The sequence below is a fragment of the Felis catus genome, chromosome C1 (assembly GCF_018350175.1).
Source record: "Felis catus isolate Fca126 chromosome C1, F.catus_Fca126_mat1.0, whole genome shotgun sequence".
NCBI lineage: Eukaryota > Metazoa > Chordata > Mammalia > Carnivora > Felidae > Felis > Felis catus.
The window spans coordinates 124,752,188-124,770,808 of NC_058375.1; the positions used below are offsets into that span (position 1 = coordinate 124,752,188).

Genomic DNA, 18,621 nt, shown 5'->3' on the forward strand with positions numbered 1-18,621 from the left:
TCTTTAGGGAAAGGAGATGCATCTCCAAAGCACATTACAGTAAGACCCACACAACTGGAGAAGTAATCAGCCTCAGGAAAACACTTATTAGACTTTGTGCCTAAGACCAGATTTACTGTCTTTCCTCTGCTCATAAATACGTAGAAGACTCCTGCAATTCCATTTTGAATAGACCCCAAGCCAAAGGGCCCTCCAACAACTGGATTTCAAACTCTTCTAGGTGGGACAACCCTAAATTCATAAATTCATAAATACAGCCACTCTCCATCCCTATGCCCTTCTTACAGTATTGCCACAGCCCTGCAGGAGGTAAGGAGAAGTAGTGTTTCTCTGGAAATGGTTCAAATCCCCAAGAGGATGGTTTTCAGGTGGAAAATTCTACCTGAACTGTTGGTTCCACCTGAACTGTTCCAGTTCCACTACCATATGAATTGGTAGATATTCAAAAACATACTGTTCCCATGATATTACCCTCTTTGTCATTTTAGAGCTTACCCACCCTAATTTCTCACATTCCAATATATATGTATATATTTTTTTCTATGGTATTAGTCATGTTGTAAAAAGACAAAATTAGGCCAGGGTTGGCCAAAACTATGAAATGAGCCAGATGAAATGAACCTACTAGCATATATTTAAATACCTGGAAAAATGGATAACAACCTGAAAGCCAATATTTTTCACAGTAGGCATGTAAATGAAAACAGAAATGTAAAAAGGTAAATGGGTCTAATGTCTAAATGACAAGCACAAGCAGGAAAAAGAATGCTTTAGAAGGTGGCCATTAAGACCAAGTCAGGGAAGTTGGCTCTCCAGGACCTAAGGCCTGGCTAGGCATTCAGGGAAGTGTGGTGATCCCCATCAAGGACTGGGCAATAAATGAAATCATGCACAGGTACAATAAGAATGAATAGAAGTCATCAGAGTTTTTATTTCAACGCAAGTCTGGCACACATCATCAATAAACACAACAAACATCTGATGAGTGAATGAATGTATGAATGAATGAATGAATGAATTTATAAAGACATAGGTTTCAGAAATAGTGAATTACCCCCATGCATTATAAAAGGTATCTCAAATTCAGTATACTCAAACCTAACAAAAATGAATAATTTATAAGACAATATAATTGGTATTACCAATTGGGAACAAATTCCAATAAATGGTGATTGACAACTGAAACTCATCATGCTCCCACCCAACTAAAACCATTTGCAATATGGTATCACTATTCACCACTCACAAACCAGGAGTGTGGGTATCATCTTCAACTCTTCCTCCTCCTCTGTCTGCTAGGGTACTATGCCACCAAGTTCTCTTGGGCCTACATTCTAAATATTCTTTAACTATATCCCTTTCTCTCCATCTTCATGGCCAATGTTGTTACAGTTATGTCTTAATTGAGCTTCACCAAGACCCTTGCAAACACTTCCTGACCAGTCTGCCTGTTTCATACCCCCTCTCACCCACCCTCCAAACAGCAGCCATGGTGGTCATTCTAAAACTTAGATTTGATCCACACACCTTCCCGCTTCAAACCTTCCAGTGACTTCCCACTGTCTACAGGATCAAGTCCATAGCATTTAGGCCTCGCATATCTTCCCAATCTCATCTTTTGTCATTTCCTATCTTCACCACTCCGAGGCTACAGATATGAAAGGCAGAACAGCACTATCATGAGCCAGTCTATAGTAGTAGCACCAGCTATTGCTGGGGATGTCTGTCTGAAATAGAGGCCAGGTTGTCACTGATATGCCCCATTCCTGTAGAGAACTTGGATTCTTTTTTGGACAAGCACACCCAACCTCACAGCTCAATAGGGAGGCCTGAAATCAATTCTGGGAACTGTTCATCTGGCAGCATGGGCAGAAATACATTAGCTATCAGACATAATGTTTAGGAGTTCCTGAGTAAAGGTATCAGGGAAATAAAACAAATTTAAAAAAAAATCATAAAGGTAAGTGCCTCATCCTGCATTTCTGAGTCACCAAAATCTGTTCCTATACACCAGACTTTCTCATTCACCTACAACTATCCACTGGAAACTGATATATCTCTATTATTGCGTACTTTAGCTTAACTCTGCCAAACTAATAATCAAAATAGAAAATCTGCCGCAAAATCCAACATTACTATTAATTCCAAATTACCATGACAACTAATACTATTAATAACAGTAATGACTATTAATTCCAAAGCTTAATACAAATTATTTGAGATCAGCCAAACTTTAAAAGTAATAAGTCTGTCAGTGAATTTTTAAAAGCACACAACTTTAATAAATACAGTAGAAATGTTACAGCAACCTTCTTAAATTCTTAGTAAATGCTGCAGCAAAGCCTTTGCCACCAAGTCCACTACTTAAAATTCACTAGACAAGTAGGAAATAAATTATTCCCATTATCATTCTTTACCTGGATCAAAACTGGGAGGAAAAGCAAAGGGAAAACACTCAGCTGAAGTATTTCACATGAAGAACCTTGAGGTCGAACAAAGGAAGTTAGAAAACGGGGTTACAGAGCAACTTCAAAATCTACCTGGCCAGACATCCAGTGCCCCCCCTTTATTTACTCAGAAATAATTCACAGACCACCTACTATGTGCAAAGCAGTGTGAGCGTTAGACTGAAGGCGTTAGACTGAAGGCAACATTCTGAGTGTTCCAAGGAGTGCATATGACGTATAAAGACAGCTGACTTAACAGCAGATGGAAAGCAGGGCAACAACAAGGGAGGTGAGAGCTGGCCAGGATGAGTGAAGGGAAGGAGCCAGCAAAGCTAAAGGCCCCAAACCAGCCTTGGTACCACAAGTCAAGTGCAAGCTCGGACCCAGGCAGGAAGCAGGACGTCGGCCTGTGCCAGTGGTTGCTTTTACAAACTGCCCTGAAAGTCAGCAATCAGAGGGAAACCAACCTTGGGCAAACCCAGGGTTTCTCAGGATGTGTCGTTACATGTACCCCAGGGGGGTTTATGGGATGGCTGCAAGCAGCTCACAGAAGAATATATTTGTATCTTAATAGCTATGTATTTATTTCAGTGTGTATCAGAAAAAACATATAAATAAATAAAACTATTTATAATAGTTTTATGATGAGATCAACCTCATGATGTCATTAATTTTTGTGCTTCTAGTTCTATCAAGAAAAAATATAAAGAACAATTGTACAGATAATATAAATAAAAAAGCTATAAGTGAATTATGGTGCCGGTCTTACATATAGAGATCAGAAAGATTATACTGAAATGACTGATGTTTGGAAAAATGGGAACTTAACCAAAGAGGGAAGGCATGTCAGTAGAACTGAAAAAATCTAATGTTAGTATCAAAATGATACACTCGGAGAGGTTTTCTTCTGCTTTTCAGATCAATTTCAGACACAAACCAATCTGAATTCTTATGTAAACTTCCAAATTTTCACAGAATAACCAGTTTGGGGAATCTGAATCCAACTTCTTAGCTCCCATCTGCCAATTTTTGCATCCAATTGCATAAAGTCAGACCGGAAGGGGTGTCTTCCCTCCAGAGCATACAAATCACAGCTTGGGGCTGGGGCCCCAAGAGTGGCAGGTGTAATTAACCTGGCCGACCTTCCTCCCCAGGCCTCCTCGTCCCAGCACAGGGAGAGGCCCACAGCCGGGAAAGGGTATCAGAGGAAAGCAGCGTGTGTGCCACCGAGGAAATTAATTGAAAAGAACAAAACCTCCCTCCATTCTATCTCACCCCGATTCAGAACATCTTAATTGCAGAGAGCCTAAGCTCATTAAGTGCGGCTCAACGGTTGTCAGAAGATTATCAAGTATTAAATTTAAAACCTATATAGTCTTCACGCCTCCTGATAAAAGTTTGTAAGGGTATTTTTTCAGAAGCCCTGTCTGGAATGACTGTGCAGTGGTGATTTGCTAAGGAGCTTATCCTACCAATGCGGGTGTGAGTAATTTGTTTCTAATTATTTCAATAAATGGGCTATATAAGAAATCCGAATAACAAAGTAACTTATGCCACAGAAGAATAAATCCTGGTGCTCTCAATGTCCAGATAAGTAACCATGCTATTAAGAGCTGCCTCATAGATAATTGTAGTTGTGTATAATGATAGAACTCTATTTACATAATATGTCAAAGGTGTCTAACGCAAAATAGGGTTTACATATAACCTTGTTGAATCTGCAGAATGAATTCATATTCCACCCTTGCATTGGTCAAAAAACATTATTTCACACTCCATCGCCCTAACAAATAAATTAATAAAGCTTACCGCTATTCCTGTAAATCCCGATATGTGTATCTCTCTGGATTCAATATAACAACTTCTTAGTCTTGCCCTTGCATGTCCTTTGAAGCACTCAGAGAGAGAGAATTATTCTCCAGACTGCCCCACCCTGCATCTGACCTCCAGATGTATTTCACCAAACTGGATTCTGGCCAATGCTGGGGAAGAAATCTCAAGGCCAGTGATGGCCTCATTCTTTCTTGTCAAACGAAGGAGGAAAGTTACCAGGATTCTCTCCTTCTCTTCTTAAAAACCTACAAAATACCAGGTTTTATATTTCCACAGTAAAATTCTAGTAAAGCACCTCAGGCTCTTTATCTTTACGTGGTTGTCAGGGCAGGGACAGTGGCCTTCTCATTTATTCGCCTTTATAACCCTAGTGTCTGGAACACGTGGATAGATGTTCACTACCTGGCCCATAGTTGGTGCTCAATAAATACGTATAGGATAGATGAACAAGCATTATTAGTGCTGTATCCCAGATATGAAGAAACAATCCATTGTGATATCAGGACAGCTCAAAGGTCTGTAAAATTCATGAGGCCTGTATTTACCAGGCATCTCAAACCTGTCTCTGTGTAAGGTATTTTGTAAGACATAAAAGAATAAAAATTGCGATTTACAGTCAGATCGAGGGAACCAGCTGAACACAACTAAAACACTGGCAAGCAAACGGTTTATGCACTTATTTGGAAATATGTTTCAATATTATAAGTGTCAAAAAGCAAAGAACAGAAATATGGAAGAGAAAGGAGAGAGGAAATCTCGCTTTGGGCTCCTTTGAATCTCATCCTGCAGGACTTAAAACCTAATTCCCACTTTTAGAAAGGAAAAAACCTATGTTTGTTTTTCCCTCTAAAATCTTTATCTGTTGTTTATGCTGTTGTTTATGTTTATATAGACAGACAGACAAGATTTACACAAGCACAGGAAAAGTCCAAACTGTTCACACTGATTAATGATGTTATTAAACTGAGGGCTAGGACTTGGAGAGGGTACTATTTCACCTTCTATTTTATGTATTTCTGCATTGTCGGAATTTCTAACAATGAGTAAGTATCATTTTTTATAGTTAAACAAAACAATTACAAATTTAAAAAGAAAACTACAATTAAGTAACTACATTTTATGGTACATATTGAGCATTCTAGGAGCTCAATAAAACATTAATTGTCCAGAATGCAATTAACCAAAGACCTCAATCAACTGGTATTTTTTACTGCATTATACTCTTAGGAAAAAGAAGCAAGTCTTATAATTCATACCGAGAATTTAGGGAGCAGTACTGTTTGTCAAAAGAAATCAGTTTGAGGGTATGGCTAACCACCAAACATTCAGTTCCTCTAACTTATCTACCTCCACCTTTGTATGCAATTATGAGTGCTGTTTAGACATTTGCTATTCTATGTGTGGCCTCGGACAAGCAGTCTGTCAGAATCTCTGGCCCCAAGCAGACCCACTAAATCAGAAACTCTGGGGGGGGGGAGGGTAGACTCCAGGAATCTGAATTTTAACAAAATCCCCAGCTCATAGATATGTACATGAATGTTGACAAGCACTAGTACAGAATATTAACCCTGAGTTGCTGCATGATTCTCAATCCACAAAGAAGGACATATTTATTTCCATTATACTGTCCTTTTAAAAACAGAAAAGTAGGCATTTTATATTTTCTGCAGGAACACTAAACAGTATTAACCGATAAACAAAATGAACTAGACACATAGTCATCCCTCTCTTATTATTCCACAAAATTGTTGGAAATGACATTAGAACTTAACACAATAAAAGATAGTGGAAAACTCCTGCTCCAAAACCACTCTGTGAAAAGTACAATCCTGCAATTACTTTCTTAACCACTAAACAGTGCTCATGCATTGTCAGCACAAACAAATACCAGATCCCAGAACTGGGACAACAAGGCATGGCACTTAACATGATACCATTCCCCATTCCACACCAATGACAGACATTACCAATCAATTATGGCACTTTATCCTTCCAGCCAAGATGGTGCATCAGAATCCTCAACAGAGTACCATAGTTAACCATGGCCCATGAATCAATATTAGCATTTATGAGGAAATATTTATCTATATTTAAAAATTGCTAGAAATGATAATAGCCTGATTAAGGAATGGTAAATGAAGGATCTGTAATTTAAGGTCCCCCTGTGTAAACAAACCAAATGAGATTACAAAATGGCCAAAGATTATCCTCTGTATCTAAAACATACTTATCTTCATTCTCCAAACTGTTTGATTACAGAAGGTAAAGGTTAGAAACTAGAATCAATGATATTCTAGACCCAGAAGGACTCTTAGAGACCATCTAGCTCAGCTATTTCCATTACACAGGAGGAAATATTGACCTAGAGAAATCACACTGGCCAAGTCACACAGCTAGTTATGGCAGAGTCCAACTGGGAATCATTCTGTCTAACCAAGAATTCTCCCACTGTATCAAAGGGTTCCAAAAACCACAAGAGCCACTGGTGGGATGAACTGGGCATAATATGCATACATATTTGGAGATAGAGGACAATATCATCCTCTAGGGATGAACCAAATTCATTTAATGGTACACTGTTCTTGGTAGTACAAGCCCATCCTCAGCCATCAGGTGGAGTGGAGATAAGCTACAAAATGGCAAGTTCCACCAGGGGGCACTGCACAGCTACTTCTGGAAGTCTTTTAGGAAAGGGCACCAGGAAGGAATTTCACAGGTCAGCTTTGAGGCTATATTTGCAGAACATCTGTTCTTAGGTCTCCCAACGATACTCAAACTAAAGACGTCCAAAACAAACTCATGGTTGGCACTGTGTACCTGTGCCAAAGCAGCAACAACAAACCTAGTCCCACTCTCCCAGGTAGTTCTCTCTCAAAGAAACCACTATTTATACAGTTATGCCTGATGGAAGACTAGGGGTCGTCCCTGGTTCCTCCCTTTCCCCAACCTAAATCCAATCAACAACGCCATCAATTTTATCCCTAGATATTTTGGGAATTAGACCCTTCTATGTCCCCCATTACTTGGGTATCCTTGAATGCTGCCTTCTCTTGCCTAAGGTCCCACAGCAGCTCATTAGCTGGTCTTCTCTTACTTACTATGCTCTTCTCCCCAGTCTGTTCACCATTTAATGGCCAGAGTGATTTTTTCAAATCAAAATTCTGTGTCACTCTCCTCCACTTAAAACCATTCGATACCTTCTCATAGGTTTTAAGAAGACGCTCAAGTCTTTACAGGATCTGACCCCCTCCATCTCTCTTGCCTTGCCCCTAAATTTTCCCCCAACCTTCTGCACTCCAAAACACTGGTCTCTCAGTTTCCTGGCTCTTCATTACTTCTTTTACCACAGGGTCTTTATACATGCTACCTCCTCTTTATTTTCCATCCTTCCCACATCAGTTCCAGGCTCACTTCCCCAAAGAAACCTTTTTAGACTCCCCAGCGTAGGTCACTCCTCTACAATATATTCTCATGGGTAAGTATTTGTTTCCTTGGGAGGACTTACATGAGTTTACAATTATATATTCATTAGTCTCCTCACCCACCAACCTGTTCTCAGTTGTCTGCAGACTCCATAAAAACAGATCCATTCTGCTCACTGTTTCATCCTCAGTGTCTAATCAGACACTGACACATAGTAGACATCCAGCAAATACTGAGTGAATGAATGAATGAGTGAAGGCTTGGTGTTTTAGCTCATACTACTGCTCATGAAGCAACCAATGATCATTTGCAGATTCCAGGCATGTATGAGAGTCAGGAATTCTAGGATTTCTGAGGAAAAACAGCTTCTTAGCTATATCAGTCATTCATAAAGCTTATCATCATAATTCTTCTGCAAATGGCCTGTGCCTGAGAGCGTATCTATCCTAAGCTACAAGAGAAGCCATTTCTCTGGGTTCAGACATCACTGCCATGACATCTTATATCCTGTCATCTCAGACTGATTCTCCCTTTCAGGTATCAGCCTCACAATGTGAGGCAGAAATGCCAAGTTGTAAGCACCCAAGTTAGTCTCAGGCATGGGATAACGATGAACCTGAGAACTGTCAGCAAAAGAACATACCAGGGGGCAGATCCTAATGCTCTGGTACTTGTGAGAGACTCATCATGGAAGGTCAACAGAGAACACAAGGTGTTCCTGCTCTATACCATAGTCTTAAGGCAGTTTCTAATATTCAAAACTGATAATTAACTATACTGAGTAATCCACATATTTCTGAAGTACGCCACAGCCAAGTGGACCAAAGTGTTTTCTAGAGAGTGGAAACAATTGGAATGTATGCTTTTGCACTTGCTCATACATTCATGTGGCTCTCTCTCTCTCTCCCAACCCCACTGACCCTCATGTTCACTTGCTCGGGTTCTCTCTCTCTCTCTCTCTCTCTCTCTCTCTCTCTCTCTCTCTTATTTTCCAAAGAACTCTAATGTTGAACAATGAACTAAATGTGTATCATACAAAATTACTTTTCTTTTACAGAGAACGTCTAGGGACTTGTTCTGCAACAAGAGAATCTTGAAACTGTAATTAACGTTCGGTTAATTCAGTTAACAACCTGAATTACGGTACGGCTTTCAGGTCACCTAAATTATGCTTTGATTAGAACAGTTCCCCTATTTGGAAAATACTGGAAGCATCTCAATCAAATCCTCAGCAAAGACACCTTCAACCTTATCTCCAACAAATTCCCTTACTAAGACTGGTAGCTACTGTTCACATAGTGACACTTGTCTATTACTAAAAATATGAAAAGAAATTAGGTGCCCTGTGTGCAATTCCTGGCAACCTGGCCCCCTGTTGTCAATCCCTGCATCTGTACACACACCTGTACACATACCAATATCTTATAGGAAAAGACCACGTTTGGTACCCTTCAGGACCCACAATGGGGAAGACTGCTTCCAATGGCTTCTACTTTACAACTGGAGACTAATTTAGTCCCTGGAAATGTTGCGGGTTCTAGTCAGTCATGACTAGGACTTTCTGGTTTAAAGTACCTATTATATGCATATCAGAGAGGACATAAAGCTGCATCTACATGGCCTGATGCATCGAGGAACATGGGCCTATTTCCATACTAGTTCCTCCTTTTAATCCAGCTCCCCAGTTTTCCTCAAAATCTTTGCCTTCTTTCTTATGGAATATGTTCTTTCTAATTGTAATTTTCCCATTTTCCAAAACTACAACATTCCTTGTTTTTTTCTTGGCTACTTTTCCATTTCCCAGTCAGGACTTCCATCTCCTCCTTGCCCTTCCCAAATGACTTCTTATTTCCTCTAAAGCATTAGTTCTACACGCTGGCTGCATGTCGGAGTCACTTATAGATGTAAAAATACACACACACGTGCATGCACCTATGTCTAGGCCCCACACCAGAACAATTAGGTCAGTACTCTGGGGAATGAAGTGTGGTCACTGATAATTTTGTAGGCCTTTCAGTGATTCCACTCATATACTCAGGGGTGAAAACCTCTACCTTACAATTTGTTTACCTAATTATACCTTTTAACTTTCATTCACATACTCAGAACTTATTTATCAATAATTTATTCATTTTTGCTTATTGAAAACTCCATAGGTATCATTTTGTTAGACACTGAGAATGGCTAGATATATAGATGTATCCCTCTTTGATGTTGATGTTCTGAATATTTCTATCCTCAGTCTCCATGTTCTTCTTACCTGTACTCCCTACTCCTCACCTGTGAGAGCTCTCTGCCTTTATCATGATGCCAACTACCTTCTACTTCCTGAGAGCTCTAAATATTTAGTCCAGACACTCACCCTGATATTCAGACTAGGATATCTAACTACATATTGGACCTGTTGATTTGAGTGACCTATGGACAAGTCAAATTCAGCATGTCAAGAAAAGGTTCTGACTTCCCCCTGAACTCACTCTTCTTCCTACATCCTCTTAGTTGGTGGTCCCATCATCCAAGTTTAAACCTGAGAGTCTTGCTTCCTGTCCCTCTCTCCTGCACTCCCACCCCTCATGTAACTTTGGTGTTGTCTCCAAAACATTGTGTTCATCCACACTGTCAGTGCCCAATGCCCTAATTCTGGCTACTGATGGGTATCCCTGCCCATATTTTGCTAGCTACAGTCCCATCTTCAGCAGAATCACCAGAGTAAGTAGTCTAAAGGGAAAATTGACTCATGCCACTGGTTTTCCTTCATTCCTAAGTAAAATGTAAGGTCCTTAACCTGGCATACAATGGCCTCCCAGATCTGATCCTACACAACTCTCCAGCCACTACTAGCATGGATTACTAACCCACAATTAAGGCTATTACAACACAAAATGGTGTACAGCTTCCATTTTTCAGCAGGGATCTTTCTCACTCCCACCCCCAACATTCCATTCAGTCACCTCAGTATGCAAAATTCAGCACCACCTACCCCTACACTCTTTGGTTAATTATATTGCCCTTATATTAAGTGCATATCTCAAACAATATACCACGATTTTTTAATGGTATAATAACCTATCTTTGTTTCGATCTGCCCAGTTACATGGTGAACTCCGTAACTACAGTAACTACAACTGTATTTTTACTGTTTTTGTTATTTTTTCTTTATATTTTCAAAATGTAGCATAATGGCTAGTATGTCTCAAGTACTCAGTAGCTACTTATGAAATGAATGAAAACTTCCCACCCTTAAGAAGCTTAAAAATTTTAAAAATATTATTTTAACTTTTATGTTCATTTATCAAATTTCAGACATAGTTTCTTTGCTCTCTAACTTTAAAAATGTACCCCCAAAGCCCATTACACTCAAATACAAATAAGACCATTTAAATCTACCTCACTATAATTTTCCAGGAATATAGAGGGATCATATATACTACTAAATTATACGATCGATGTAAAATGACACTCTTGGGAAGCAACAGAGCTTAAAACTGCCTTGGTGCTTCTCATAATTTAAATGTTTTGCAGAAAAAGTTCCCAGCAGAGGATGGAGTCTACAGTCGTCTCCATATGGAAACCAAGTTACACAGTCAGACAAATATTGAGGCTGGTCAGCCGAATTGAGTGATATTGACTGACCTGGTCCCGCATTCAAGTCAATGAGTGCTTTTTGGAAACTAGACTTTTGGATGGTATACCAAATATGTGAATGAGTAGAGTAGAGCTTTCCTGAGGAGGAATTACAAATAAGCTTATTTTATTAGGGATTCAAGCCCTGAGTAATAAACTCAGTTTGACCTTGTCAAAATCCTACATCTAGCAGCATTTTGAGAATTTGTTGGTTCCACTGCTTCATTCCAAGTTGTTTGTAGTTTAGTTGAGCACACGGAAGCTTTCAGTTATCAAAAATGTGCTTAAATATGCACATTATTTCACATTCATCTGCACCTGCCTAGCAGTCATCACCAGAGGCCCAGGAATATTCAGGGAACCACTGAACTGTGAGCAATAGTTAATAAAAAATTCCTGCAGTTTTAATTACAAACAAAAACCAAGCATGTTTCGACTCTATAAAATGGATCTGGAGTATCCAGGGAGCTGCTGCTGTTTATAACCACACATAAATTATATTCATCTTTCACATTGAGTTAGCGCAGCATCACAGATACACGGATAGATAAAGCCAGCAGGATTCAGTATCATAAAAATATTAGTTCTACCACCTGTTTCAGGAATTTTTCTGGAACAAATAGAAACTAACAGACAATTTACTCATCTTTCCTATCATGGGGATTTTTTTTAAGTCATCTTCCTATCCATGGAACTAAACAAAGGACTACTAAGAACCTTGATGCTATAAATATTGAGAAGTAAAATTTCTGTGCATTATCCAAAAATCATTAAGGGTAGGAAGAAACCAAGAAGTAAGCCAAACATCACAGATTATCCTTCCTTTTGAGCTCGGACTACCAAGAATCATGGTGAAAGATGTCTGAGATTCTTATCAGGGCTTTAGGTCTCCATTTGCTTATTCCTTCATTTATCATGTATTTGTGACCAGGTCTTGCACTGGGCACTCAGCACACAAAGGCAAGTTAGAAAGGTCTCTGCCTTCTTTGCAGAGATGCCCTCTGTATAATGGGTGATTCACACAAGCAATCACACAATTGGGTAAATGTGAGGATGAAGACATGCCTCTTTTACTCAAGTTTTCAACAAATATTTGGACTTGAGTTTTAGAATTCAGACACTGTATGAGGCACTAGTGAACTAAATCCAGTGCTTGCCTGTGAATTGTTTATGAAAGGTGTTCACACAGTAAATACACAATTATAAAATAGTGAGATTGGGCCAGGGTAAGCCAAGTACACAGGAACATTTGTCAAGGTCCCCCAGTTCAGACACAGGGGTCAGGGAAATTCTGAGAAATGGAGCATCCAAGACAAGAGCTAAGAATGGACATGCACTAGTCTGATGGAGGAGGTGGTGGGTGTGGGGATGAGGGCAACAGGGAGAGGGAGCTGCATGTAAAGGGACCTCAATGCCAGAAGAACGTACGCACTGTAATGATTTAAAGACTAAAGTTGGGATTATAGTACTTACGCCAAAGAGTTTTTGTATGGCAAAAGGAACATGAGATATTACAATTCCTTAATATAAGATTTGTAAATGATTATTCAAACCTGGCAAGGGAATCCAATAAATAAAAATCTGGGGGGAGGAAGCTCAGAAAACACATAACAAAATTAGATCACATAAGGGGAAAGGCAACTCGATTCATCAAAAACATCACCAGAAAGGTGTGAGGAGAAAGCAGACCAAAAAATTATGAATCGTCAGCCTCAAAGTTAAGCCCAGGAAGATAGAATCAAAGCTTTAAATCACATGTGAAAACGCCTAACCCAGGCCCTGGGACCGAAATATTTAAAAGGTAGATTTATTTACCTGGTCTTGAGATAATAGGAGGCACCATTCCTACTATTCCACTTGAAATGCTAAATGAGAGAAATGAATACCTAGCAGTATGCTTGCCGATATGTTGGCTGCTATTGCTGTCACTGCTGTTGGTACTGTTACTATCAGCTATGAGAAACCAGTTAATAATTTAGACAGTGTATTAGTTCAGCTAGGAAGGGCATTTCTTACTTCAGGAACCAACAGTTCAGGCTCAAATATTAAAGCTTTTGAAAGGGGTGTGGAGGGTACCCAGGCTGGGGTGTGAAGAGCATGCTCTGTCCTCCTGAGAGAGATGGATGAACTGGAAGAATTATGTAACTAACTCAAGGTCGACCACAAACTTTTATTCACAGAAACACCCTTCAACACTATGAGGAGGACCCTTCCGTTCATATAGATGTAGTAGCTGGGACTGAATATTACCTTGAAAATACCCAAGCCTTGCTTGGGTCAGAACAGATAAGATCAATAAGCCCTTTGCATTGAAAGGTATTGATTACCATTTGGCCTTGTGGTTAACATGCAGGAGAGAGACTGAGCATCTAGTCATTATTTAAGTTGTGTGTATAAATATTTCAAGGAGATTCATAGGATTATCAGATCATTGTGTAGTCACTTCTGTTAGTTTCCAGGAAAAGAATCCTGTGTTCATCCACACATCTTCTATTCTCCTTAAGACCCAAACTGCCACATACATAACAAAGATAAATTATCCCCCTACTCAGCACACCATTTTCCTAAGCCTACCCCCTCCCCGTTTTCTTTCTCTTTCACCTTCCCCATTCATTGGCTGTGAGTGTATCATGGAGGAATAACTGAATTACCAAGACATGCGAAATCCAACAGACAGGGCCAGCGAGGTCGGCAAGCTGAGGAAGGTTGTAAATATCCAAGTTGGAGTTTAATCAAAGTACATAAAGTTCAGTGGACTTTGTCTATTCCAGTAAAAGGGAGAAACAAAATTATTAGGCATAAAGCGAAACCCCAGCTAAATGAACAACATCATAAGGGCTTTTTCAGTTTTTCAGGCGCTTGCATTTACCTGGCCTCAGGCTCTCCCCGCTGAGCTAAGCCAAGCTGGTTTTCACTGAATAAGATTTGCTTATCCCAGGCTGACGGTTTCCTTTTCCAAACCCACAGTGGAGCCCAAATGCATCTCACATTGTATGCAGACACCCAACATGGGTTTCAGGATATTTATCCTTGGCTTCTAAGCATGTGAGTTAAGATACACGATGTATTAGCTTGCTAGAATGGCAGAAACAAAGTACTACAAACTAGTGTCTTAAACAACAGAAAGTACTTTCTCACAGTTGTGGAGGTCAGAAGTCAGAGATCAAGGTGTGGGCAGCACTAGTCCCCTCTGAGGCTTGTGGGGGAGACTGTGTCCCATGTCTTTCTCCCAGCTTGCAGTGGTTTGCTGACATCTTTGGCATTCTTTGGCCTGTAGATGCATTACCACATCTCTGCCTTTATCTTCACATGGAGTTCTCCCTGTGTGTGTCTGTCCACATTCCTCTTTTTTTTTTTTTATAAGGATACCACTCATACTGGATTAGGGCCCATCCTAATGACCTCATTTTAAATTGACTGCTGTGTAAGATCCTGTTTCCACACAAGATCACATTCTAGAGTACTGAGAGTTATAACTTCAATCTAATAATGGAAGTAAGTAGAAATTCTTTAAATACTATGAATTTTTAGGGGACACTATCCAATCCATAACACACGGTAACATCTTTACCATTATCATTATTCAGCTGAGTCTAATAATGGGAAAGACACAGGCTTGTAGTTAAAAGGACTTAGCTTGAAATTCTGCCCTGTCACATGCTCTGAGCTTCCCTACCACGTGAGACAGAGAGAAAATCCCTATCATGCAAGAATAATGTGAAGAAGAAGCAGGGAAAGCAACTTCTATAAAGAAGTAATGACAAACCTTGCACATTACAGATCACTGACAACCATTTACACCCAGCTAAAATAACCTGCCAAGTCAGACCACTCTTTCAATAAAATAAACATAAGACAACAAAATCAAACTTATTTATTTCCTTGTGAAAAATGAAACCTCTTAAAAATAGTTTCAAAAAAAATCTCTCAACTCTCTTTGTTTACCTCTGAGACTCCAAATACCCCTTTTTCCTATAATAAAGGTTTTTATTTATGGTGGTTCACCCAACTGTATAGAAAGCAATCCAAACTAATCCTTTCTGTTTGCCTTTTTATATTTGAGTTTTTCTGATTCTTTGATTACAAACTCTTGGAATAGAAGAACAGTGTATTCAGTGATATATGAAAACATGTTCCAAAGATAGTCTTTTTATTGACTATCTTCTCTATGTAATTCAATGGGAATTTAGTGAAATTGTTAAGGGCACCTCTGTTTTTAAGTGCACTGTCTACTGGGGTATTATTGTTGCCTCTGTTAGGCAGAAGCCAGACATGAGCAGTGAAAGGAATGCCCTGAGGTAGAGTCCCATGTCCTTGAAGGGGAATGATAGAGACCCGAGCTGGAGGCAGGCAGGGTGGTGAATAAACTACATATCAAAGACGTGGGGGTACAACATCCTGACCTGTGGCTGACAGATCAAGAGCCACAGGTGCAGAACACATGCTCTTCTCTTCCACCTGTCAGGTATCCCCTAAACTCATTATAATGAATTTGCATGGCAGGTACAGCAACCCCATGGAGAAAGGCTACCTTGACCTGACAGTTCTGATACAAACCTGATACAAAAACTCCCCCTCCCAACCTGTGGGAGGAGGCCCCCAAATGATTGGAAGCAGCCTCCATTAGAGACTACCCCACTCTTCGTTATAGCTCCTCCCAAACCAGAAAGACCCAGCCAATTCCAAAACAACCTAGGGGCTGGTTCCACCTAGGAACCTCCTCCTCTATCCCACCTTGAGAGTGTACTTTTGCTTTAATAAACTGCTTTGTGCTTGCCATTTCCTTCTATCTCTATTCTGAGCATGGAACCCCACATAAATCTTCTCGTGGGGAATCCAAGGACCCAGACCTCCATTCATACAATGTACACTCTCCCACTGGTAACACCTCTATCCTTATTATCTAAATCTGCTTACAGAAAAACCATTGATGCATTTCTGGGGATTAAGTAATAAAGTGCCCTGGGGCTGCTGGGTAATATCAGGCAGGTTGTAGACTGCACAAGAGTGCCTCAACATAACCACTGTCAATTTTTATATTTATTATGACAATTCTCTAGCAGATAGTTGCAAAATCTTGTTCTACTATAAATGTGTAAATAATAAAAAAATTTGTAATCTGTACAACAAGGGATGATTTCTAAAATTTGTATAAGGCAATGCCTGGGCTAACTTTGTCCTTGCTGCTGGTAATGCTTCCATGTAACTCTTTCAGGCTATTCTCAGGCAAGAAGATTGAAGCCAGAGGAAAAGAGCCCGGTGCCATCTTTAGCACCAGTCACTGTGAGGAACTGAACTGGAGAGAATCTTCTGAAGAGTCCTGTATCAGGGTCGGCTTCCACCTTAGTGTCAGCTGCTGGAGGACGACTTTAGTCAGGAGGGTGTCCTGCGGGAGTGGTGAGTCTGCTGCCCATCAATGGTGCTCACCAGAGAGATGAAGGAGCTAAAATATGAAGTTCTTTTTGGCAAATTTTCCACTTTCTGGTCCCCACAGAGCAGCAGAAATCTGATCCCTGCAGAACAGACAACTGTCTTCACAACTGAACTTTCTGGGGAACAACTGATGGAAGGTAGCATGTGGTAGAAATCTGGCATACTGGTATGTGATAAAGACCTTGATTTGGTACATTTTAACATATCAAAGAGAGACTTTTTTAATTTATTTTTTGTTTGTTTCAGAGAGAAGGGGTTGTGGGCAGAAGGGCAGAGAGGGAGAAGCAGGCTCCATGCTCTGCGTGGAGCCCAGCACAGTGCTCAGTCCCACAACCCCAGGACCATGACCTGGGCCAAAATCAAGAATCAGACACTCAACCGAGTGGGCCACCAAGGCACCCCAAAGGAAGAGTTTTTTATTGTCTCAGTACAAAATAGCAATCTGACCAATTAGGTCAATCGATGGAATCACTCTGAACCATATATTCTAAAACTTAATGAGCATAAGAAGTAGAAGAGGGGCATCTGGGTGGCTCAGTCAGTTAAGCGTCTGACTTCGGCTCATCTCATGGTTCGTGAGTTCAAGCCCTGCATTGGGCTCTGTGCTGACAGCTCAGAGTCTGGAGCCTGCTTCAGATTCTGTGTCTCCCTCTCTCTCTGTTCCTGTCCTGCTTGCACTCTGTCTCTCCAAAAGCGAATAAATGTTAAAGAAAAAATATATTAAAAAGAATTTTAAAAAGAAGTAGAAGAAAAAGAGTTTGTTTTAAACAAATGCATACTGTAGGTGCAGAGTATAAAAAAGTCACAATAATAAATTTGCAGGGGTGGATAGCAAAATCATCTGATATATCAACACCGACGTAATTGGAGAAAAATGTGTGGGAGTGATTGAGAGCAAAGCACAGTACATGGAGGTTTGTGAAAAGCAGAATGGAGAGAGGGAAGCCCCTCAAGCTTAACAACTCCCCCAGCAGGAGCAGTGCAGAACACCATGGGGCAGATGGGAGGGAACAAGTTTTAACACTTGATTCACAGTCAGCCAATAAAAAACATCGGGAGGCACAGTGTGAGAATGTATAACATGGAGTTGGGCTGGCAGCTGCCATCACAGGTAATGGTGTCAAAAGTCACATAAACCAAGATTCTGCTACAGAGGCCACTTTTCACAGTGTAATGAAGAAAACGAAAAATTTGAGAAAGAAGGAGCCAAGTAGATATAAAGAAACAGACACAGCCAATCAGAGGAGTATTAACACTGAGACCACCTTCCAGCTAACTGAGCGCTTCCTGAATCCCAGGGTCAATTCCTGCCAAGTACATTTCCTTCCAGAGGGAGCCCCAGAGCCTGGCCACAAAATGCCCTCACTCTTTATTCCAGCTAGCCTCAGTGAGTTTATGCTCCTTATAATCACAGCTTTGTAACAAGAACTCCAGGAATGCCAGGCACAGGAGGATAAAGTCTGAGGGGGGCAGTGAAGGACAGTTCAAGGGGAGATGTCCCTGTGGGAGAAGGAGAGAACCAGGTTATGGTTTCTGCAGCCAGAAAAGATCCAGGGTTTTTACTGCACAGTTAAAGAATGACTCATTGGCCCTAAGATTAAAAGACCAGCTATCATTATGGAGCCAGAGGAAGGGTGGGGGGAGGTGATGGAGGGGCAGTAAGCAGCAGAGAGAGGAGAGCTCTCTTAAGATTATGCACATATTCATAGCAAGAATTCAAACTGGGGAAGTCCACTTCAGGATGTTTTTTTCAGCATTTTATATGAGGTTTTAATGCCTCCCCAACATTTCCAATGAAGAGAAATCCCCTTCAATAAGAACACTTTCTGCAGATTATTAAAAGGGACAGTGTGAAAACTTC

The 18,621-nt window shown here is 40.3% G+C and overlaps 1 protein-coding gene across 7 annotated transcripts in view; it reads right to left on the reverse strand.

Moving 5' to 3' along the window:
- NCKAP5 (NCK associated protein 5) overlaps window positions 1-18,621 on the reverse strand; it is a 974,188-nt gene that overhangs the window by 691,282 nt on the left and 264,285 nt on the right. Inside the window, exon 1 of one of the 7 annotated variants that reach the window (XM_045034782.1) lies at window positions 4,257-5,313. The exons of the other annotated variants lie outside the window; for them this stretch is intronic. The gene's annotated coding sequence lies outside the window, so the exon portion shown is untranslated. Of the gene's footprint in view, window positions 1-4,256; window positions 5,314-18,621 lie in introns of those variants that run through there. 7 annotated transcript variants of the gene reach the window in all.